Genomic DNA, 14,901 nt, shown 5'->3' with positions numbered 1-14,901 from the left:
CACTTAAGATTTTCATTAATTGAAAAATCAATTAGTTAATGATGGGGGATGGTGCGGGTGCTGTGGCCTTTGTGTGAGGTCAGAACTTTTACACAGCCAGTCCCTTCTTCCACCACATGGGCTCTGGGGACTTGAACTCAGAACACTGGGCTCAGTGGCAAGTGTTCTTCCCTGCTGAGCCATCTTGCCTGCCCTGTTTTTTAGATTTTGTTTTATTTATTTATGTTTAATTTTATTTTAATTTTTCATTATGTATATTTATGCGTTGGTACGTGCATGTGTGTGCAGATAGTTTGAACTCCCCTGGAGCTGGGGTTACAGTGGTTGTGAGCCTCCTGATGTGATGTGGCTGCTGGGATTGCACTTGTGTCCTGTGGAGAGCAACAGGCATTTTGTTTGTTTGTTTGTTTGTTTTTGTTTTTCAAGACAGTGTTTCTCTGTGTAGCCCTGGCTGTCCTGGAACTCTTTCTGTAGACCAGGCTAGCCTCGAACTCAGAAATCTGCCTGCCTCTGCCTCCCGAGTGCTGGGATTAAAGGCGTGCGCCACCACGCCTGGCTTATTGTATATGTATGATGTTGGGGAGGTACGTGATGTTTTCTACCTTCGTAGGGACAATGGGGACTGAACTAAGGTCATCAGTAAGCGGGGTACCCTCTAAGCTATCTTGACACCCTAGTCTTTTGAGGACAGAGTCTCAAGTAGTCCAGGCTAGCCTTGAACTGCTATCTCCATCTTCCAACTGCTGGTGTATCACCAGCACCAAACAGACTCTTTGTTTTGAGACAAGGTCTCACTAAGTAGCATAGGCTGAACTTGAACTCACTGGTCCTATTTGCTGTTCTGACTCTGTCTCAAAGTGGCCTATAGAGGCGTGCCCCATCTCACCTAGTCATATTATACACTATTTTCATCACTAGCTTCCTACTCCTCTCCCTGCCTGGGGGTCAAGAAAGTGGGACTCTGTGCTAACTCACAGCCTCTGCACCCACCCTAGCACACAGTAGGTGTTCATAAATGCAAAAAAAAAAAAAAAAAAAAAGAGATTGATGAACGGACAAAACCAGGGTGGATTCTAAAGCTTTTTCTTTCCTTTCTAGCGACTTGGTTAACAAGGGACAGGTTTCCTGAGCTACAGACTGGCAGGCAGAGGGCCAGGTGAAGGGAGGGGCAGGGATGGAGGGCGAGGCTCTGCCAGCCAGGGAAGGCTCATTTCCAGCTGCAGGACCAGCAAGCACCCTGGCAGGATGGGAGCCTAGGGGCCAATGCTGCCCTGCCCGCCGGCCTGCCTGCCTGCCGCCAGTGAGAATTCTCACACATTGTAAAGGAGGCTCCAGCTCTCTTCTGGCAGGGCAGCTGGTTGCACTGTCTGGGCTAACCCAGAGATTCCCAGCTCCCTGCTTAGATGGTGTGCAGGGCAGAGCCTACTGACCCTGGAATTCTCTTCCTGGGGAACAGGGCACTGAGCTGAGATCTTGGCCAAGTTTGCCCCTTGGTTCACTGAGACAGCACACACTGTCCCCTGAGCAGCTGCTCCAGCCCCATGGTGACTTGACGCTGGAAGGACACTCCATAGCATAGACATGCAGAGATACAGAAGAGGGGTCTAGAGTGACTCGCCATAGTCTGCCTCCAGTTGAAGATTCTCTCCGTATCTGCTAAGAAGGGGAGGGAATTCAGGGCTGCATTCTCTGTACCTTTCATCTGGATGTGGTGGCTAATGCCTATAATCCTGGCACTAGGGAGGCTAAGACAGGAGGATTGCCGTGAGGTTAAGACCAATGTGGTCTACATAGTTCTGGGCCAGCCTGGATTACCATTTGAAGTTCTGTCTTGAGAGAGAGAGAGAGAGAGAGAGAGAGAGAGAGAGAGAGAGAGAGAGAGAGAGAGAGGAAGGAAGGAAGGAAGGAAGGAAGGAAGGAAGGAAGAAAAGAAAAGGATTTGGAGCTAGGGTCCTGTCTTGTGTGTGTATTGGGGGTGGGGCAGGCAGTGGGGAGGTCCTGTGGATGGTTAGAAAGTGCTTGGCACAGACACCACTGGGCCTGAGTTTGAGCCTGGCTCTGCACACACTCCCTGGGGCCAGCACAGCATCCTTTCTGTCTCTCCTGAAGGAGGAGAAGCCCCAGAGGCTGGGAAGGACTGGGGAGGCCCAAGGGGGTGTGACATGTGTCATGCAGGTGTGGGGCTCTGGGTTCTCCTAGCAATTCAGGTTTGGGGTGATACAGAAGATCTGGAGATACAGAAGTAAAAGTGGTGGGAGACGAGACCTCATAGGCTTGAGACTTGGGGTTCCTCTGAGTTGGGCCTGTGTGTGAGTCACTATTTTTTAACTGAATTGGGCTGGCTGAGCGTGTGTATGTTGGTGTAGAGAGATGTGTGTTGCAGGTGTGGGCAGGGTGGGGGGGGGCACATTTGTGTGTCAGTAGGTGTGGTTATGTCCGTGGGCAAGTCTGTAGGTGCAGAGATGTATTCTGGGACTGAACCCAGTGAGTGTGTGTGCATGTATGCGTGTGTGAGTTGGTGTGTCTGGGCGGGGGTGTGGGGGTGTGTGTGTGGCGGTCTGTTGGGTTGGAGGTAGCCTCTGGTAGTGTTCGGTGAGAGTGGGAGACTATTCAGGCGCTGCAGGGCATGTGAAGGTAGACTGATGTGTTCACATATAGCAAGGTAGGGGATGTCCAGTGTATGTCTGCGTGTGTGTGTGTGGCCCTGTCACCGCCGGCTCCAAACCCGGCCACATAAACTTCACACCCCTGCAGGCGGGCTGCGGCAGCCCCTTGGCGGGTGCTGGGCAATGAGAAGCAGATGGGCCAGGATGTAGGCCATATGGGGCTGGGGGTGGGGCTGGGGGTACACTCCTCCCTCCCAGAACCAGGAAACCCCCCTGCCTGCGGCCCCCCGTCGGGGTGGGGCCTGGAGCTGACACTGTAGCAAATGTCCTGCAGCCAGTGTGGAGCCAAAGGGAGACAGCTTCAGTCTCACGGGGAACTCTGGTGTGTGAGAGTGCGTGTGTGAGTGTGTGTGTGTGTGTGTGTGTCTGTGTCTGTGTGTGTGTCTATGTGTGTGTGTGTGTGCTCGGGCATGCATGGAGGTGCTGGGGCATGCGTGGTGAGGGTTGGGGTGTTCAGGCTACGTGAGATGATTTTGTCCTGGGAAGCTATAGCTGGCCTCAAGATTGTGTACCACACAGACTCACTCTGTCCCTCGGTTTCCCCAGTGGTCTACTAAACAAGGTGGCTGTTTAGAATTGAATATAGAAGACTTTGGCCCACACTGGGGCAGATATTACAAGCCACAAGGTCAGTGGTAATAAAGGTAGTTGACCTTGGTTGTCTGTAGGGCTCTGGGCCATGGACCTAGGCTGTGCTCTGTGGTTGGGGTGTGGCTCAGTGATATAGAGCCCTGTTCCCAGGATGAGCAACCTGGGGTTCTATCCATCCTCATCTTGCCATTAATCTGTTGGCAGTAAGGACAATACCTCCAGGCCTGGGCTGGGACACCTGCTATGCTACCTCTTTCTGTGCCTCAGTTTCCCCTCCGGAGAGCAGACTGATAATCCTGAGGCCTCCCTGTTTCTAGGCGGTGGTGAAGCTGACATCTGGAGGCAGATGTGTGTATCTCACTGACAATGTTCTTGGAAGCTTCTGGAAGCCGAGGAAGGAGCTCTGGAGACCAGGGAGGCCTGGCCCACCAGGATGGTATTATCACAGCGATGAGGTTGGCACAGCTAGGACAGCTGTGGTGGTCTGGGGTCCGCAAGGTTGTGGCCAGGTAGTGTGGTCTGGGGCCTGAGTCCATCTGGCTCTTTCCCTGGCTCCATTGGTGAGTTCAGACACCTCCAAGGCCAGCCTTTGGCTTCTTTCCCTGCACAAGTCCCTCGGCGGGGGGGGGGGGGTGTCCCTACCCTCTGGCAGTGTTAGGGGACATGGTCAGTGGGGAGAAACTAGAGGCCAACAGCCAACATGCAAACAAGCTGCCCCAATCCATCTCTGTCCTTTTTTGTTGTTGTTGTTTGAAGGCTGAGGTCAGAAGTGGGCTGGGTGCAGGCCCAGTGCTCAGAGGCCAGGGTGCAGGGGTCAGAGTGCAGGGACAATATGCAGGGCCCAGGGTGCAGGCCCAGTAAGCAGGGTGCAGAGCTACGGTAGCTCTGGTGGCCTTGGCCTGGTCAACCATGTCCTCTGAGTCTGACTTCTTGGGCGAGATCTTCTGGGGAGGCTTAAACTTCAGTAAAGTGTCTGGAAAATGCGAGGTGCTCAATAAATGCCAAGTTGCCTTCCTGTCCCCGTGGCCCCTTGTGAGTATCTGATATTGATTTCTACCACCCCCATCCCCCCATTTCTCCCTTTTCTGGGTCTCAGTCCAAAGGTTTTGGGTTGCCTCCATCCCCCAGACTTAGGAGGGACTTGACTAACCAATCAGAGAACTCTATCCTCTCAGCCAATAACAGAGCGCGGGACCGCGGGACTTATAGCTGGCCCTGTGATTATTATTATTATTATTATTATTAATTTTACTTGTGTCACCAACCTCATGAGGGTGGAAGCCTGGATATGGGGTTCCCCTGGCTTGAATATAGGGTTCACACTGCTTAGGTGAGGGGGAGAGCAAGGGGCCTGGCATGGGCTCTCAGAGAGGCCTGGCGCTGAGATGAGAACGCCCCCAAGCCTACATGCCCCTGCTGTAGACCTGGCCCCGCTGTAACCTATCCCTGTTGAGTGAGGGGCACAGAGGCAGGCAGCGGCGGCGGAGGGGCTCACACCCAGGCCGACTGGCGCCAGCAGCAGCCCTCTCCAGCTCCAGGCACTGCAGAGCAGGGTGTAAATCCCTCCTGGCCGCGGCCTCCGCCCCCAGCCTGGGCTGCACTGGAGCTCAGCTATTTCGGAGGTTCCCAGGGGACAACGTTTCCTGCCTCTGGCGGAAAAAATCTGCAGAAAATGAGAGCCCTGTGGTCTGGCTCCAACGCAGCCTGAGCCTGACTAGGGGGAGTTCTCTTCTTAGACTTCTCCTCTCTCAGTCCTGTCGTCCTGTCTCTCTCTCTCCCCCTTTTATTTTGTATTTTGTATTTTTGAGACAGGGTTTCTTTCACTCTGTAGCTCGGGATGGCATTGAATTCTTGGATTGCAGGTATGAGCCATCACATTGGACAGCCTTCTCTGGCTTTCTTTGACTGTATTTATTTATTTATTTATTTATCTATCTTCCTATTTTCTTCCTCCTTCCTTTCTTTTTTTCTTTTTTTCTCCTTTCTTTCTTTCTTTCTTTCTTTCTCTCTTTCTTTCTTTCTTTCTTTCTTTCTTTCTTTCTTTCTTTCTTTCTTTTTTTTGTTTTTTTGAGACAGGGTTCCTCTGTATAGCCCTGGCTGTCCCGGAACTCACTTTGTAGACCAAGCTGGCCTCGAACTCAGAAATCCGTCTGCCTCTGCCTCCCGAGTGCTGGGATTAAAGGCGTTTGCCACCACACCTGGCTTCTTTCTTTTTTTTTTTTTTCCTAGCAAGAGTGTTTCTATGTAGCCTTGGCTGTCCTGGATCTATGGCTGTAGACCAGGCTGGCCTGGAACTCAACCAAGCTCTACCTACCTGCCTCTGCTTCCCGAGTGTTGGGATTAAAGGTGTGGGCCACCTCCTGCCCTGCCCTGCCCTGCCCTGCCTGCCGTTCAGGGGGTTGAACCTAGATTCTCACGCTGGCAAACGCTCTTCTACTAAACCTCGTCCTTAGCTCCCTTCCACTTTTTATTTTGAGGCAGAATCTCACTCAGTTGCTCAGGCTGACCTTGAATTTGAGATTCTGTCTCAGGCTCTGGAGTAGCTGAGATTACTGGCCTGCAGCCGTAGACCCTGATATTTCTGTCTTTCCTCTTTTTCTTTCCTTCTATCCCCCCAACCTCCACTCCCTGGCCCCCTATTCTTGTAGATCTTAGCCATTTTCCCGCAGCCCCAGGGTCCTGTGCTGGCTTCTGCCAGGACGACCTGCTTGTCACCCACATTCCAGGACCACTTGGCTTGTGCTAGCATGGTGAGCAGGCTTATGTGTGGTCTAATAGGACACCAATGGAGATCTCTACTCAACTCTGTGGGTCAATGCCTTGGCCGGGGACAGTGGAGGAGGATACAGGGGAGTCTCAGGTGCTGGTGTCCCTGGGGGCCCTTCCCAAAGACATCCAGGGTGTTTTATTTTACTCTATTATTTTATTTTGAGACAGTCTAGAGACACACAGCTAGGGCTGACCTAGAACTCATCATGTAGACCAGCTAGGCCTTGAACTCAAGGCAATCCTCCTGCCTCAGCCTCCTCATGCTGGGCATATACCACTATACCCAGTTAATGCTTAGAGTCTTTGTTTTGTTTTGTTTTGTTTTGTTTTGTTTTGTTTTGTTTTTTGAGACAAGGTTTCTCTGTATAGCCCTGGCTGTCCTGGAACTCACTTTGTAGACCAGGCTGGCCTCGAACTCAGAAATCCGCCTGCCTTTGCCTCCTGAGTGTTGGGATTAAAGGCGTGCGCCACCACACCCGGCTCAATGCTTAGAGTCTTAAAAGGCCTCATGGCCCCAAACCCTGTACTGCTAAGCCTCAAACCTTTTGACCCCACAGACAGGGCATCCACATAGAGTGGAGACCTGCTACGTCACTGGTCCAGAGGGTACAGGTTCACGTTGGATTTTTTTTTTTTCTGTTTTGTTTGTGCGACAGAATCTCTCTCTATAGCCCTGACTATCCTGCAACTCACTATGTAGACCAGGCTGGCCTCAGTCTCATGGAGACCCACCTGCCACCTTCCAAGTGCTAGGATTGAGATTCACGGTCTGAGGGCTGTATTCAAGGTTGAAGGATGTATCTTGCTGGCAGGGTTGCTGCAGAGACCCAAGATGGAGCTAGGCATCGTGTGGTGTCTAGAGGCACATCTAAGACCTAAGATCTAGCCTAACTATTGTACTGGCTATCTATCTATGTATCTATGTATCTATGTATGTATCTATCTATCTATCTATCTATCTATCTATCTATCTATCTATCTAAAATCAGCTTGAAACAAGCCAGAATCTTCTTTGAGAAGAACCTTAATTGGTAAAATGCCTCCATCAGATTGGCCTGTGGGTCCCTCCCCTCCCTTCCCCCTCCCTCTCTCCCTCCCCCACCCCCTCTCTGCAGGGTTTTTTCATGTAGCCTTCGTTGCTGTCCTGGAACTCTATCTGTAGACTGGACCTTCCTCTGCCTCCAGAGAGCTGGTGGTCCCATTGTGGGTGATACACGCCCGCTGGGGCAGGTGGTCCTCTGTTCTATAAGGAAGCAGACTGAGAGGGTCATGGGGAGCAGAGAGCAAGCCAATGGGCAGCTTTCTTGTGTGGCCTCTGCTTCCGGTCCTGCCTGCAGCTTCCTGCCTTGTGTTCCTGCTCCGACTCCCCTGGTGATGGAGTGTGACCGGAGAGTGTAAGCTGGAATCAGCCCTTTTCTTCCACGGGTTGCTTTTGCTTGCGGTCTTTAACCCGGCCATAGAAACCTAAGGAAGACATTTCCGTGAAGTTGTCCATCTGCTACGTGATGGCCGAGGAGATGTGTTGAGTCCTCAGGGCCCGTTTACCTCTGGCTCGGCTTGCCTAGTTTTGTGACAGGGTCTCACTGGGCAGCCCAGGAGCCTCTAACCAACTCTTCCTCTGTCTGCCGGATTACAGGCCTGAGCCACCTGTCTCAAAACATCTCTTCAAAATCTCACCTGGGGCCGGGAGAGCTGGCTCGGCAGTTAGGAGGACTTAGTGCTCTTCCGGAGGGCAGAGATTTGGTTCCCAGCATCGACGTGGTAGCCCACACGTCCTGTTACTGCAGGTCCAGGGGATCTGATGACCTCTTCCATGACATCTGTGAACATTACACGCATGACACACAGACTTTCATACAGATTCATTCATGCACATACACATATCTTTAAAAATCTTTTGGGAGGGCGCCGGCGTTAAGATATATAGCCCTTACCATATAGCCCTGGCTGTCCTGGAACTCACGCTGTAACTGTAGATTCACCTGTCTCTGCCTCCCAAGTGCTGGGATAAAAGGCTTGTATCACTATGCTCAGCTAACAATCTTAAAAACAAAACACAATTATTTTATATTTGTGGTTGGTGTGTGTGTGTGTGTGTGTGTAGGTCAGAGGACAACTTTGTGTACTCAGTTTCCTCCCCCTTTACATGGGTTTCAGGGATCAAACTCAGGTCACCAGGCTCACACAGCAATCCCCTTTACTTACTGTGCCCTTTCGCTGGCCCCTGTGGTAGATTTTATAAGGAATTATTGAATGAATGAGCAAACTATGTCAATTGTTTGCCTTTGTAGCCTCAGTGTGGTGCCTTCCTCCTGGGTTCCTGCTAAGCTTCAGAGCAAGAGAGAGAGAGAGAGAGAGAGAGAGAGAGAGAGAGAGAGAGAGAGAGAAGGGGAGGGGAGGGGAGGGGAGGGGAGGGGAGGGGAGGAGAGGAGAGGAGAGGGTGTCTTGGCACTGCTCCTCGCTTTGTGACTTACCACTTGGGATTGTCACAGTCTCCAAATGAATGAGATGCTACCCTGGCCACCCCAGCTCCAGTGTGTGCAATGGCCCGTGTGCACAGAGGGCTAGTCTTCCCTGTGTGACTGTCTCTTAAGCATCACACAAGCAATGCAGAGGGGACAGGATGGATAGATAATAAGAGTGTGCCCTGGGTCATTTTAAACACTGACTAATGCTCTTCTGCTAACTACCAATATTAGGGGTGAGACCAGGAGCCTGGTCTAGCAGACCCTCCATGGATGTTTGTTGAATGACTGAATGAAATACAGCACTGGCCACATTTCACACACTCAGTCAGCCCAATGTTTCTGGCATAAGTCCCGTCCGCCACCCGCTGTCTGCCAGCTCAGCCTCTGGATTTCCACATCTGCTGCTGTTGCCAGAAGTGACAGGCCCTGGGGGAGGTAGTTCCCGTCTTCAGAGCCAGGGACAAGCAGAGGCTGCCAGGACACGAACTTCCTTCACTGAGAGCCTGGCTGAGTTATTCTCTGGGCCTGGCCAGCAATGTCAGTCAGTCAAACTCCTGGGCCCTTGGGCTCCTGGGCACATGCAGGAGTGGCCTCATCTGCTCAACACATCTCAACTGCCTGCCTCGGTCTTTCCACTGGAAGCTGGTCTGAGTGTGAAGGGAGGCGTGCAGAATTCTGGGTTGGTTTTGTCAGTGCGTGGAGGCTGAGAGCCGCCTGGAAGCATGGACCGGCTCAGCCGCAGCTGGAGACAGCCTGCAGGCCTTGGCTGAGTCATTTCCCGCCAGCCTCCTCGTCCCCCTAGAGGCTGTTGGGAGGCCAAGGTGGAATGTGCTAGGAAGCAGGGATTGTGAGCCAGGGGCAGACAATGCTGGCCCCGCTGCTTGTCCTGCCCGCTGCCTTAGCCTGCTTCTCCTTTCTTCCTTCCTTCATTCACTTGGCAGAGGCGATGCCGGATGCTTTTGCTTGCTACGCTGTTACCATTTTGCTGAGAGAGGGTCTCACTCTATAGTCCAGGCTGGCCTCAAACCCAAAGTGATCCTCCTGCCTCAGGCTCCTGGAGTCCTGTCCTGGGTTCACAGGTGTATGCTACCTTGCATGCCTGTGACAGCAAACTCCTGTATCGGGAGGAACCTGTGGTGGCCACGTAAGGCAAGAGTGAGCTGGAGGGGTCGGAAGCTCAGGCTTGTGTCCTTGGGGCCTTGGGTAAATGGCCTTGGCCCCTCTGCTCTCTTCCTGGCTAAGTTTCAGAAGCTCAGCTGTCTTGGTGCTACTTGGCACCATTCCACCTGAGTCCCCACCCTTACCTGTTGGTGAAAATCCCCATGGTCATCTGAGCTAGAGACTTCCCAGCCAGGATGGGGCTGGAAAGCTGAGTGGTTAGACCTCCCAGGGAGGAAGTCACAGGTGTACAGGGGTCCTCTAGGCTGCATTGGCCTCCTGCCCACTTATGGCCTTTAGTCAACTGGGGCATCTGGGTGGTGCCTGAGGTGAAAGGGAGCCCCAGGGTCACCTCTGTTTTGTGTGTCCTTAAAGAGGCTTTAGCTCTCTCAGGGGCTGAGGCCTGTCCTCTATACAAAGAAGCATTCATTCATTCATTCATTCACTTACTCATTTGTGCACACATTTATTAATTTGTGTCTGACTGTACACAGATGAGCACCTACTGTGTGCAGGGTACTAGGTATTGGTAAGGAGGCAGCCTGGCGGCCTGGCTCTCTGGAAACTGACAATCTCATGGGACAGGAGGGCAGAAAATAGACACAGGTCAAAGGTAATTTTGGGTGAAAAGTCCTAGTGGGGGAGGGGATAACAGCAGGGAACATAAAGATCCCTTGGGACAGGGAAGCTAGGAGGAGTTCCTTGAACAGAGATACAAAGAGCGAGAAGGAGCCAGTTCAGAGGACATGGGCCTAGCACACAACAGCAAGTGTAAAGGCCCTGCGGCAAAGCCATCTGTGTGTGCTAGGTGTGGCCAGGATAGGGGTAGGGGAGGGCGTGTGCAGACTAGGGGACAAATGGTGGTGTGAGGTGGGCAGACATGATGGACATCAACAGGGATGAACGAGTCCCAAATAGAGTGATCAGGCTTGTCTTGAGCTGTGTCCCAGAGCGTTGCCCAGTGGCCCTGTCTGAGCCAGCTTGTGTTTCTCTTGTCACTCACAGCCACATGACACCAGAGTCCCTGGTTATCTGGTGGCCATGGGGAATGTCATTGACTCCGAGTGGTGCTGGGTACACAGCAGCTGAGCCAGCACAGTGCCACGGAGGGTGGCTAGGAAGAGTTTTACCTCCAGATGTGCCTCACGCACCAACCCTGCAGCCAGGTGCTGCTCACTCCCTCGGTGATGGCCAGGCGCTCCAGGCGATGAGCGCTTCTTTCCACGGTGCGGTAAGTGTGCTGAGTGTTGTCAGCCTTCACATCACTCATCTCCAATTCCAGAACATTCCCTAAGAGGAGCCCTCCCCCCGCCCCCATTCCCCATTGCTGTGGGTTTGTCTCTTCGGCGGTCTGGAACGGGCTCCTGTGCAGAGGCCTCTAAGACTGCCAGCTTTCCCACTTTCAACCATGCAGTGCCTTTGTGGCAATCTTCTTGCCTCAGCTTACCAAGTAGCTCAGCTGTTTTTAATCAATGAATGTGTCATCTTACAGATAAACCACACTTGGCTTGCCCACTGGTCAATCAATGCATGTTTGAGTCAGACCCAGAATTTGACCACTGAGAATGAAGAATGGCACCATTAGGAACACCATGGACAAATCTGTCTGTCTGTCTGTCTGTCTGTCTGTCTGTCTGTCTGTTCTTTGAGACAGGTTATCCTTGAACATCTGATTCTTCTGCCTCCCAAGTGCTGGGATCTTAGACATGCACCACCGTGCCCAGCTGTGTCAGGCTTTGGTTGACCCTCAGCCCCCTCCAGTTCTCTTCTGGGTCAGTGTGTAGCAGCAATTACAAGGCCCATTTATCAGTGTTGACCTCAGGAACTGCCAACTGACACTGTTAAAGGCAGCCATGGCATCTAAGTGTGTGATGACACACACCTGAGCACTTGGGAGGCAGAGGCAGAGGCAGAGGCAGAGGCAGAGGCAGAGGCAGAGGCAGAGGCAGAGGCAGAGGCAGAGGCAGAGGCAGAGGCAGAGGCAGAGGCAGAGGCAGAGGCAGAGGCAGAGGCAGAGGCAGAGGCAGAGGCAGAAGAGGCAGGAGGAGCTCTGTGAGTTTGAGGTCAGCCTTTTCTACATTGTGAGTTCCAGGACAGCCAGGGCTACATAGAGAGACCCTGTCTCAAACAAAACCAAACCAGAACCCAAAACAAAACAACAACAAAGTAGCCATGGGGGCGGGGCAGGGGAGGGCTGGAGAGATGGCTCAGTAGTTAAGAGCACTGATTGCTCTTCCTGAGGTCCTGAGTTCAGTTCCCAACCACCTGGTGACTCACAACCATCTGTAATGGCATCTGATGTTCTCTCCATGTGTGTCTAAAGATAATGACAGTGTAATCACATATATTAAGATAAATAAATTAATTAAAAATTTTAAAAAGGCAGCCATGGTCTTGGGATTCTCACAACTGGATAATAAGGGGACCTTGTGTTGACCCATTCACCAGAGAAGGAAATTAAGACCTCAGGGGTGGGACTTTCCTGTTCTACTGGTGATGTGAGAGCCTCAGGGCTGCTAGATTCCAAACTAACTAAAAGGCAGAAAAGATATGGAGAGGAAGGAGCAGGCTGGGAGGGGAGGGAGAGGAGACAGGGAGAGAGAGGAAGAGAAAGGGAAAGGTGTGGGAGAGAAGGAAGTTTGTCTTTAGGCCGGGCTCCACCTCCTCATGTGCCACCTGTAGAGGAAGCTGAGGTCAGAGGTGACAGTGTCAAAGGTTTTCACCTGTTCCCCGGGCCTCTTCTGTCCCTTCCTGGCCGAGTGATATGGGGAAGGTGGTTCACCTCTCTGGCCTTCTTTTCACATCAAACAATGGGATCGTGTGTTTAACATTTTATCTTTGAGTTCAAGGCTGCCCAGTCCAGCCTTGAACTTTCCATCCTCCTGAGCGCTAGGACTACAGGTGTCACCGAGGAGTCAGACTCCTCGGTGACACAGGAGGAAGAGCGTCCCCCAACCCAATGCTCTTGGTTTGGATGGAGCTGGGGACAGAGAAGAGTCTCCATCCGAGTCTAAGATGGGCGGGTACAGGCCATGGGCTGGGAGGAATGGGCTGCCCCATGGGAGGAAGTGATGCTCACCTTAGAAATTCCATACCCAGCTGCAGCTGAAGGTTCTGGATCTGAAGCGGGTGATGGTTTTCTCAAACCATCTGGACTCCCCGGTCGTTGAAAGCCTGCAAGGTCCCCAGAACCACCGTGCGCTTCAGTCAGAAATACTAACTGTGACCTCATCACAAGTGGACTCCCATGTTGGAACTATGGGAGGGACAGCATGACCAGTGATGTGCCACAGGCAAGGCACAGTGTGGGTACTGGGTGGAGTCCCCAAGCCTCGTGCATGGTTGAGGCCTGGCACATCTAGGGCTCAGGGAGGACCATGGGGATGGCTCTGAGCATCTTTTATGTGCCAGGCAAGTGCAAAGCAACCTGGAAGTTGTGCCCAGAGAGGTAGAGACACTTGCCAAGATGTGCACAGCTGAGAAGCAACTGAATGTGGCTGAGAACAAAAACTATGCCACACCATTAGGTATTGTTGTTGTGGTGGTTCTGGTCGTCGTCGTTGTTCCTGGTGCATCTGTGTGTATTGAAGGTCAGAGGACAAGCTTCAGGGGTTGGTTCTCTCCTTCTGCTGAGTGTTTCAGTGACCAAACCCAGGCTTGCATGACAAGAATTTTACTTAATGAGCATCTCTGCAGCCCACGCCCCCATGGAGCCTTGCTGATATGGGGAGACTTTGTCCGAGCTGTTAACCATGGTTTTCTGGGAGCACTTGGATATCTCAAGGCTCTGGATGAAAGAAACTGCAGCTCTGGGGCTGCAACCTGGGGGTCCCTCCTGCCTAGGGTCACCCAAACATTCATTCACATGTCCTGATTCCCCTGTGAAGGCTCAGCCTCCCCCAGCCTGCCGCTTAGAACTTGCCTGGCAAGTGCTACAGTCAACAACAGCACCAGTTCTGCTGCATGACAAGCATCCCCAGCATCCAGCCCTGGAAAGTGAGGCCAGCCTAGCACATCCTTGGTAAATGGTCGTGAGTAGGCGGGGCCGTGAGTCATCCTGTTAACCTTCTGCTGTGGGAAGGGGAGAGCCCCTGGCCACGTTGCATGGATGCTGGGCTGGAGGCCACACATCAGGCCAAGGCTGGCAGGAGCCCAGCCGCCAGGACATGGCTGCAGAACCTGAGGCCAGACTCCTGAGTCACTGTTTCCCCGTTGTTGCCAAACCAGGCGGGAAATTGAGGAGCCAGGGTGGAGCCAGGGAGGGGAGGCTGTGGGGAGATCTCTGGCTTAGCCCTTGTTGTACAGGACAGATACAAAGCCACCAGCCAGATAGAAAAGGGGGCCCTGTGGTACTAGAGTGGGGTCTGGTACCCCCCAGGTTCCAGGCAGCTCCCTCAATCCTCCCACCGCACAGCGTCTCCCTCCCCATCAGCCACACACACCATTGTGCTTCACACTTTCTGTTTCTGGAGTTTATTGAGTGGGTTCTATACCTCAGTCCCTTTCCACCTGTGGTCTCTGGATCATCCTGAAGGGGCTGGCTTACTGTTGTCGCGGAGCCGTGTCCTGTGTCCTCATCACCTGGCTTTTAAAGTGTAACCTTCCTAGTTCGTTCATTTGCTTCCAGTTTCTCTAGCTTCTCATTAGTCTGCCTGGATGGCTCCGAGAATGCACAGTGGACAGGCCCTGCCCTGGACACGCAGGATGGAGAGAACAGAGTGGACTGCCCACCTGCTCCCTGGAGCTGATGCTTTAGAGCAGGCTGACCGTGACAGGGTCAGCAGAGAAAATGACGGCAGCGTGGGTGACCAGTGCAAAGGTCCTGGGGCAGGATTATGGCTGGCATGATATGGGGCAGCTCATGCCAGTGTGTATGGAGCTGAGGGTGGGGGGAGGCAATGAGGTCAGCAACGGTGCAGGTGGATTGAGCTGGATTTGAGTCTTGATCTGACAAGTCAGGGAGCCCTGGGGGTCCTGAGTAGAGGGGCCTTGGAAGTATTAAGACCTGGTTAGATTTCCTTAGACTCAGGGGATGATACATCTGTGTTCTTGAAAGATTTCAGGGAAGGGCTGTGAAGGACAGGATACAGGAGCCACGGTGCCCAGACCTGAAGGCAGATGGGGCTTCCATCTTTCTCAGCCTCCAAGGATGGTCCAAGGGGCCAAGCACAGGGGGTCTGTCTCTCACAGACGCAGACACAGACACTCCTAGAGACACACAGATGCAGACACACACAGACACAGAGACA

At 52.7% G+C, this 14,901-nt stretch overlaps 1 long non-coding RNA gene across 1 annotated transcript; it reads left to right on the top strand.

Moving 5' to 3' along the window:
- The first annotated feature begins 4,106 nt into the window (after window positions 1-4,106).
- Window positions 4,107-11,609, top strand: LOC110290550 (uncharacterized). Its single transcript, XR_002377454.3, has 3 exons — window positions 4,107-4,289; window positions 10,658-10,883; window positions 11,145-11,609. It is a non-coding gene; the product is annotated as an uncharacterized LOC110290550 (long non-coding RNA).
- The last annotated feature ends 3,292 nt before the right edge of the window (window positions 11,610-14,901 follow it).

This window comes from Mus caroli, unplaced genomic scaffold (assembly GCF_978045245.1).
Source record: "Mus caroli unplaced genomic scaffold, Mus_caroli_1 scaffold_2, whole genome shotgun sequence".
Lineage (NCBI taxonomy): Eukaryota > Metazoa > Chordata > Mammalia > Rodentia > Muridae > Mus > Mus caroli.
The sequence above is the reverse complement of the archived record's forward strand: the minus strand, read 5'-3'. Positions and strand labels throughout refer to the sequence as shown.